General features: G+C 39.0%; 1 protein-coding gene and 1 non-coding gene across 2 annotated transcripts in view; both read left to right on the top strand.

Annotated features, from left to right (window-relative positions):
- RNF130 (ring finger protein 130) overlaps positions 1-9,443 on the top strand; it is a 95,429-nt gene that overhangs the window by 8,363 nt on the left and 77,623 nt on the right. The gene's annotated exons all lie outside the window — the stretch shown is intronic.
- LOC111746706 lies at positions 2,381-2,499 on the top strand. Its single transcript, XR_002783229.1, has one exon. It is a non-coding gene; the product is annotated as a 5S ribosomal RNA (ribosomal RNA).

Here is a 9,443-nt window from a genome sequence, read left to right as displayed (position 1 = left end):
CAAGCTAAAATGGTTTGGAGCAGTTAGTGGATCCTAGAGAGGAAAATGGAATCCTAGCATAGGACTCAGCTTTTCTGTAATATTTTTATGATGATATTAATGCTTTTATTTATTTTGTTGGTTTTCCCTGTTTAAAATCTGTAGTTATAGCAGAATGTAAATGTTACCAACCTTAAGAATCTACAACTATAAATAGATGACAAAGGTAGAGAAATCAAAGAGAGAAAAGAGAAGTTGGGGACTGGTGAGGGCTAGTATCTTCATCTCACAGAGTAAGAATTCAAGAGATAGTCTGTAGTTGCAGAAACTAGAAAGGTTTAACCACAGAGGAAAATAATGGAATAATAAAATCAGAAGAGAGGGAAAGTGGGGGAGCCTAAGTGAGCAGAACCCTAAACTGTGACATTGTAAATGCACAGATAATGTCTGAAGTCGACAAACCAGAAAATAATGACGATAAGCCTTTTTAGAAAGGGCGTCCACCTGAAGAACTGAAAACAGTTACAGTGGTGCCTCTGGTGACTGGAGCAGGGGGGTGAATGGGGCAGGCAGACTCCATTGCATGCCACTGAATGACTTTGTCTTTTGTATCCCTGTGTACAGTGAGATTCTCACTCTTTCCTCTTTAAGCACTGTAAATGAATTCTGCTCCTTATTTTTTTTTTTCCTTTGAAGAAGCTCCCTATTTTCACAGCATCTCCAACTCCATTGACATGCTGTGGGATGTAGGATTCTACAGAAACTAAATACTATCTCAGGAGGTCTCCTGCATGGTAAGCACTGACATAGACCGTGAAACCAGGAAATGCTACCATTGAATTAATTGGTATTTCATGAACAGATCTAAGTCCATGGACCTTAAAACAATGTATTTTAGTAGCTGCTGTGTTGCCTGGCTCACAGTGTTCCCTTTTCTCTGGCAGTGCCCTCCCTCCCCATCCGTGTGATAAGCCCTCACTAGCATTCATTGAACCTAGCCTAGTGCGATCTGGCCCCTTGGCTCCCATTCGGTTGAGTGAGCACTTTCAGCCCCCTCCTGGCTTCTCACTTGTTTGTTTGTTTGGTGTAGATGCCACAAGATTCTTCTTGGTAACCACCCGTTTTCCCCTTTATCCTGTATCACACTCACTTGGCACAGTCTCAGTCTTGGATGAACCATGTACCATTTATCTTCTCCATGCTTTCTGTCCCCAGCAGCTGAACAGTGCTGGAGTAAATCTTAGAACCCAGCTGATGGAAGTTTGAGATCATAAAATTTAAGCAAAAACAAATGGGCACTTAGCAATGTACAGTAATCCAATATTTCCTTGTAAGGAAATAAGACGACTCTCTGAGCCATCTTTTTCCTCTCTCCACATGCTTCCTGTTACCTCTTCCTGTACCTTTACTTTTAGTCTAGTCCCCTCTGATCTCTAGATTCATACCTTCAACTGCCAAATTGGTATCTTAAACGTCTCAAGGACATCTCTGAATTGATAAGCCACAAATGAAGAGTTGGTTGGTTTTTTGTTGGTGGTGGGTTTCTGGTTTTTTGGGGGTTTTTTTGTTTTTTTTTTTTTGCCTTCTAGCCTGCTACCACTGCTCCCCAGTTTCCCCCATCTCAGTGACACTTGTTATTTGAACAGATTTAGGTGTCATCCTTAGGTGTTTTCCTCATATTCCACATCTGATCTGTCCTCCACAGCTTACCTTCAGGGTGTATCATGTCTATCTGTTGCTCGCCATTTTCACTCCTGCCATCTTAGTACAGGCAGCTATCATCTCTTACCCTTTCTTGGTCTCTCTGCTCTTTCTCTTAACTTCCATCAATCTTTTCTCCCTAGGATAATCAGAATAGTCTTAAAGCTTCACCCAGTCGTGTCACTCCTTGCTTAGATTCCTTCAGTGGCTTCTCATTATCCTTAGAATGGAAATCTGAATGCTTAACTGTGGTATACAAGGCACTCTGCCTGGTCTGGCTCTAGCCACTTTCTCCCTCAGGCCGTTCACCTTGCCCTTGCTCACCATGCTGAAGCTATTCTGGTTCCTAGAGTTTCTAAGTTTCCTTTACAGCTGTGCGCCTTCTGGCTAGATCTCATCCACCTCTACTCCCTACTCCACCATACAGTATTTGCTGTATTAATGGAGGTTTACGGTTCTTTGGTTATATATAATGGCCACTTAAAGGAGCAGAATGGCCATGGGAGAAGAATTATAGAATCTCAGAACTTAGCGGTCATCGGTGATCATCAAGTCCAGCCCTCTAGCCGAGGCCTCAGCATTCTTATCTGATGATTGTACTGCTCAAGCTAGAACAAATGAGTGACAGGTCTGCCACATTCATCTCTGGAAAACAGAATGTTAGAAAGTCTTTCTTTCATCAGGAAAAAAAATTGGTTCAGTCTACAGCCATGCCACCCTGAATGTGCCTGATCTCGTCTGATCTCGGAAGCTAAGCAGGGTTAGGCCTGGTTAGTACTTGGATGGGAGACCACTTTGGAATACCAGGAGCTGTAGGCGTTAAATAAACAAACAAATAAATCAATCAATAAATTGGTTCAGATATTTGTAAACAGTTATCTCTTTATCTAACTCAAGTTCTCTAGCTCTTTGGCTTTGTAACCCAGTTTCTTTCGACCATTCTTACAACTATGGTATCATAAACCTCAGAATGCATTTATCGGTAATCCATTTTAAAGGATGCAGTGGTTGAATAGTGTCCCACAAAAATTCATGTCCACTGGAACCTCAGAAAGTGACCTTACTTAAAAATAGGCTCTTTGCAGGTGTAAGTAGTTAAGGATCCAGATAAGATTATACCAGTTTAGGGTGGGCCCTAAATCCAGTGACTGGTGCCCTTGAGAGGAGAGGATACAGAGACACACACACAGGGAATGGCAATGGGAGGGTGGACAGAGAGATTGGCGTTGTGTTGCCATGGCCAGGGAGCTCCAGAAGTTAGGAGAGAACATAGGACTGTTTCTTCAGAAGGAGCCTCCAGAAGGAGCCAGCCCTGCTGACACCTTGATTTCAACTTCCAGCCTCAGAACTATGAGACAATAAATTTCTATTGTTTTAGGCCACCAAGTTTGTGGTCATTTGTTATGGCAACCCTAGGAAACAAATACAAAGAGAAACCTAAAATTGAACACAGTATTGCAGTTCGGTTTTATCATTGCAGAAGAGAGTAGAACTGCTTTTTCTCCGTCCTCTGGACACCTGCCAGAGTCATATAAGTTATTTTGGTAACCCTAATCAGTGACTCATACTGAGCTTACTGTTGGTTAAATCTTCTAAGTCTTTTTCACAGTCTTCCCTAAGCCATGTGATTTTACTGGATTCAGCCTGTTCATTCAGCCTTTCAAGGTATTTTTCAAGTCCTGATTTGTCATTCACAGTCTTTTCTCTTTCTGGCAGCTTTGTGTCACCAGTGAATATGACTAGCTTACAGTCTGTATCTTCATCTAAGTCAGTGGTTCTTAATCTTCTGGGGTTATAGTTCTCCTTTAAGACTTTAATGAAAGTCTGTGGACCTTCTCCTGAAAAATACATATTTATGTAGATATATCACAAAATTTTCGATAAGGAGAGGTTCAGATACTGCTTGAAACCTCAAGTAGTCCACAGACCCAGAGTTCAGAATCCCTCCTGAAGCACTTGATAATAGATGAACAGACCCTTGTAGTGTGTCACTAAAATCTAAGACAGTTAACATTCCATTAATTGACACTTTGGTGGGGGTGGTGGGGGCTCATTTCACATAGTTTTCTAATTCACTTTATTGACTTTGCATTTAGTGCATATTTCTTTGTCTTTTATCATAAAAGACATATTCAAATGATTTGATGGGAAAAAAAGCAAAAATATTTTATCTACTCTGTTCCTGATTTGCTAGTTCAAGAGCTCTGGCAAGGAAGGCAAAGAAGCCAATCTTTATTGGCCACAGTATGTTTCCTACTGCCAGTGTAACCACTTACCACAAACTAAGAGGCTTAAAACAACACAAGTTTATCATCTTACAGTTCTGGAATTGAGAAATCCGAAACAGGTCTCACAGGGCTAAAGTCAAGATGTTGGCAAGACCTCATTCCTTCTGGAGGTTCCCAGGGAGAATCCATTTTCTTGCTTCTTCCAGCTTCTGGAGGCCACCAGCATTCCTTGGCTCGCAGCCCTTCCTCTGTCTTCAAAACCAGCATCGAAGCATCTTTGGAGTTTTCTCTGACTCTGACCTTCTGCCTCTTTCTTCCACGCATAAGAGACCCTGTGATTACATTCAGAGACCATTGTCAGTAAGGCAGTTTCTCATTTGCATGTTGTCACCAGATTATAATTCATCTTGATCAGAAATCCTACACTCATGTGGGACAGCTGCTTCAAATATTCATTCAGCAAATAATTATTAAGCACCTGTTGTGTGGCAGGCAGGACAGGAAGTTCCTGCGCTGTCTAGTAGTGGAAACGGTGAGTCAGCACTAGTGTATTGTCTAGTGGTGGAAACACATTAAACAGATAATAACACACATAATTATTTAATAACGATTCTTGGGGTATCAGGGTGCTAAGAGAGCATAAATGAGAACTAACCCAGTCTAGGATGGTCAGTCTAGGATGGTCTGGAGAAACAATGTTTAAACTGAGACTAACGCATGAGCAGATGTTAGGCTAATAGGGGTGCAGAAAGGAAGACTTTCCGGGCCAAGGAAACCTCTATGAAGACTAAGGTACAAAATGCCCTTGGTATGTTTGAGGAACTGAAAGGAGTTGAGTATAAGGGGACAGTGGTGTACAGTAGAGGGGACAGCGGTGTACAGTAGAGGTGAACAGGTGGGTCAGTACTCTCTAGGCTGTGTTAGGATTTTGAACTTTATCCCAAGAGAGGAACAGAAAACTGTCAAAGGATTTGTTTTTAAATTTTTAATTATGGTTAAATACATATAACATAAATTTTATCATTTAAGCCATTTTTAAGTATACAGCTCAGTAGTGTTAGTACACTCACATTGCTGTACAAACTCATCTCCAGAACTCTTTCCTTTTGCAAAACCGAAACTCCATACCCGTTAAACAGCTCCCCATTTCCCTCTCCCTCCAGCCTCCAGCAACCACTCTTCTCCTATCTGTCTCTGTGAACTTGACTATTCTAGGAACCTCATGTGAGTGGAATCACACAATATTGGTCTTTTTGTGTCTGGTTTATTTCACTGAGCATAATGTCCTCAAGGTTCATCCATGTTGTAGCCTGTGTGAGAATACTGTTGAAGGGTTTTAACCTGGGGAGTGAGGTAACCGAATTTTTAAAAATTAACAAACATTTTACTAGCTATAACATATGGAGAAAAATATACAATTTTGAGTCTACAGTTTGATTAATGACCACAGTGAACACATTGCCATAACCCCAGCCCTGGTCAGGAACTACAGCATTACCAGCCCCAGAGTCCCCAAAAGTCCCCTTTAGTCAATCTTCTTTCTCTCCCCAAAGTAAATACTATCCTGACTTTGAACACTACAGGTTATGCCTGTTTTTTAACTTTATGTACATAGAATCCTGGTGCACATTCTTCTGTATTCTTGTGACTCATTTCTTTTGCTCACATCATGTTAGTGAGATAAATTCATGTCATTACATGTAGCAGTTTTGTGAGTGATCCAGTGCATGAATACATCATAGTTTTATCCACTGTTGAGAATCCACTGCCTGCTTTTTGGCCATAGAAGTAATGCTTTCAGAAGCATTATGTACGAGTCTTGTGTTACACATGTATAACATTTATTGGGTGTGTGCTTAGGAGTAGATTTGTTCTCTCCCTCTCAGTTTTCTTCCAAGCCCAATATGTCCAACTCAGTTCATCATCTTTCCTCCAAAAATCTATTCCGCCTCCAGTGTTTGCTGTTTCAGTCAGCAGCACCATCTCTACCCAATGTGTTATACGAGAAACTGAGACAGCCTCTTCTTTAGATCCCTGCCCCCCACATCTGATTACCAAGTCCTGCTAATCCAAATGCCTAAATATCTCTAAAATGTGTCTGGTCTCTCCCCATCTGTTGTAACTTCTAATCTCTTATGTGGACTGTGGTCTCTTGACAGGCTTCCCTGTGTCCACTGTTGCCCCTCTATCCCATTCCCTGTAGAACTGGGACACAAACTTTGTGTTAGTGCATGTGCTTGTAGGCCCATATATGCATTATTCTTATAAATGTTATATCACACTACTGGTTTTCTTTGACAGTATCTTAAGGCTCAACACTTAGGTTAATAGTTAATAACAGCTGTAATCAATCTGTATTTCTAATAGTCTTCATGTTACCATCTAATTTTTTGGTTTTCATTCCCAAATCTGATTAGTTGAGAGGTTTTATTTTTGTTTTTTAAACCTTTAGGGTAGCTGAAAAGAGCTTGTACAGGAGTAGAAATGTCAGCTCTGCCAGTTTATTTTTGCTTTACATTGCAGGGAATTTTTTTAAAGCATTTGTCCATTTAATGAAGAGCAGCTCAGTTAAAAGTAGATGGTCTCATCTGTAAATCCATGTAAACAAACAGGTGAGGGAGTCACTGCCATTCCCTTTATATTTGTGGGGTTTCATTCTGTTCAGGACACCTCAAATACAACGTGAGACACACAACCATCTGACAGTGGATTGAAGAAAGCAGCCAGTGTTGATCCTTAATTAAATGTCAGTAAACTTAATTTCTATTACTTATAAGAGTGACTTTTTAAAAAATTTAAATAAATTTAGAAAGATCGTTAGGTACAAGATCAATACACATGCCAGAAAAAGTCAACTGTACTTCTATAGACGAGGAACAATTAGAAAATAACCACAAAAAATTTTTAAATACCATTTAAAATGGCATTGGCACTGAAAAATGCAGAACATCGTTGTAAGAAATTAAAGTATATATAAATAATAAAAGGACATCCCATGTTCATGGATCCAAAAACAATAGTGTTAAGATGGCAGTTTCCCACATTGTCCTACAGGTTCAGTGTAATCCTAAGAAAATACCAGCTGGCTTTTTACAGAAGTTGACAAGCTGATCCTAAAATTCATGTGGACCAAGAATAAAAACAATCTGGAAAGAAAAGAACAAAATTAGAGGGCTCACATTTCTGATTTCAAAACTTACTCCAAGACAGTATGGTACTGACATAGACATATAGATCAGCGGATTAGAACTGAAGTCTAGAAGTAAACCCTTATATTTATGGTCAATTGATTTTGACAAAGATGCCAAGAAAATTCAGTAGGGCAAGGAATAGTCTTTTCAAAGGGTGCGGGTTCCACTAGATAGCCAAGAAGACTGCGAGAGAGATGAGGAAGCCAAAGAAATGTGTATTGTCACAAAAGTTTAGAGGTTAGCTGCTTCTGGCACTGCTGAGGAGGATGGTATGGTAAGAGCTGGGAAGTATTCTTTGCATTTAGTGATCTAAAGCAAAATGACTAGAAATTTGGAAGAAAGCAGCTATATCATTTTTAAGTTTGCAAATCACAGAGCCAAGAAAGCTGCTTAATTACAAATTATCTTAATGGGATGAAAGATTACTCAAAGAAACCAGCATGAAAGTACAAGATATAAACAGCAGTTTTACTGAGATGAAATGAGAGCCTGTAACAGAGAAACCCATCCTAAGAATGTATTTGCTTTCTTACAGCCTCTCCCCCCATTTTCAGTGTCCTTTTAGCCTTGTTCTGATCATCTCAGTTCCCAGGTTATTCTTCTTTGAAGCAAAAGCAAAACAGGTTTTGAGAAATGTTCTCATGCATTGTCTTGTTGGCCCTGAGCAGTTGATGTATTTCTTTCCTATTCTCTCTCTGAAATAAACTTTAAAAAAAAAAAAAAAAAAAAAAAACCTTTTGGAAAGAGAGTGAGAGAAGCCCCTTTGCTTGTTCCTGTCATTATTGGCAATTTTCATCTCTTTCTAGGCTTTCTAATTTGGGGGGGGGGGGAGTGGAATGCATATGTCTGTGCTATCATCCTGTATTTACTTCTATAGCTTTTGGATAAGTTTTCCTTAAAGTTTAATTTACCTCATGCATTCATGCCAATTTCTTCATTTTGTTTCGCATTAAGATGATTTGTAATTACTCAGCTCTCTTTGCCCTGGGATTTGCAAATTAAAACAATAGGTCGCTTTCTACCATGTTACTGGTCACTTCATATTCCGAGTCTGTGTTAGGTTCTGGGTAGCACTGTGCCCTGGTTACCCCAGCCGTTATCTTGTGTGAGATGAAATGAATGGTAAATCAGATGAACTTATTAGACCTATTGCTTGTAATGAATGAGATGTTTGCAGATCTATAGATAGTTGAAATCCCTGCCTGTGCTCTATCTTGTCTGTGGGTTTTGTGATCTGTTAAGAAGTTCCATATTTATTCCATTTGATCAGTTGACCTTGGTGTATTGCCTCCATCAGTTTTATCTCTCAGATATGTTCTTCAGTTCTTCTGTTTACTTGGATTTCCTTGCAGGACATACATTACATTGATATAAAATATCTGCTTCTCCTTTTTCCCTTCTGAATAGTAGTTTCTTTGGTGAAATATACTTTTCCATCATTGAGACCCACTTCAGCAGGCCTAATTGATTATTTTGTGTATTTAAATATTATTAAACTTTTTTTTTTTACTATATTTATTGGTTTATGGACATCTCAGATTACGAAAACTTTAAACCCCCTGTCCTAATTTGTTTTCTCATGTGAGTTGTCTCTCAGTGTTATTATTTTTTCTAATTTTCCTTCATAAGGACTGGTTTCATGATTTTACTTTCATGTTCTACCTCTCTCCTCAGTAGTTTAGCTTGATCTCTAGACAAATACCTTTCCCACGTTTGTGTGAGCTACACAGTGTTAGCTTTTCTTTCTCTTTTTGTGATGAAGATGAGTCATTTCTTTGAACTCACATATCTTTAATTCAAAGGATAACAGCAGTATCACACAATTAGCTGGCACCTGTGAAATGTAAGGAATTCTGGGAAACTGAATAGAAATTTATATAAAACAAGGACCCTAAAATAAAAAAAAAAATGTTTTTCCTATTGTTCTGTGTGTTCTTTACATATTTTGCATATTAAGCCCTTACCAAATATATGAATTGGAGATTTTCTCCCATTCATTAGGTTGCCTTTTCATTTTGTTGATTGTATCCTTTGCTGGGCAGAAACTTTCTAGTTTGATGTAGTCCCACTCGTATATTTTTGCTTTTGTTGCCAAATCCAAAAATTATTAACAAGTTTGATGTCAAGGAGTTTACTGCCTATGTATTCTTCTGTTTTTATGGTTTCAGGTCTTACATTCAAATCTTTAATTTTCAGTTGATTTGTGTGTGTGGTATAAGATAGTGGTCCAGTTTTATTCTTCTACATGTGGCTGTCCAGTTTTCCCAGAACCATTTATTGAAGAAACTATCCTCCCCCTATTATATATTCTTGGCTTCTTTGTCATAAGTTAATTGACTATATA

The sequence above is a fragment of the Pteropus vampyrus genome, unplaced genomic scaffold (genome assembly GCF_000151845.1).
Source record: "Pteropus vampyrus isolate Shadow unplaced genomic scaffold, Pvam_2.0 Scaffold197, whole genome shotgun sequence".
Lineage (NCBI taxonomy): Eukaryota > Metazoa > Chordata > Mammalia > Chiroptera > Pteropodidae > Pteropus > Pteropus vampyrus.
This window is presented reverse-complemented; position numbering and strand designations above follow the sequence as displayed.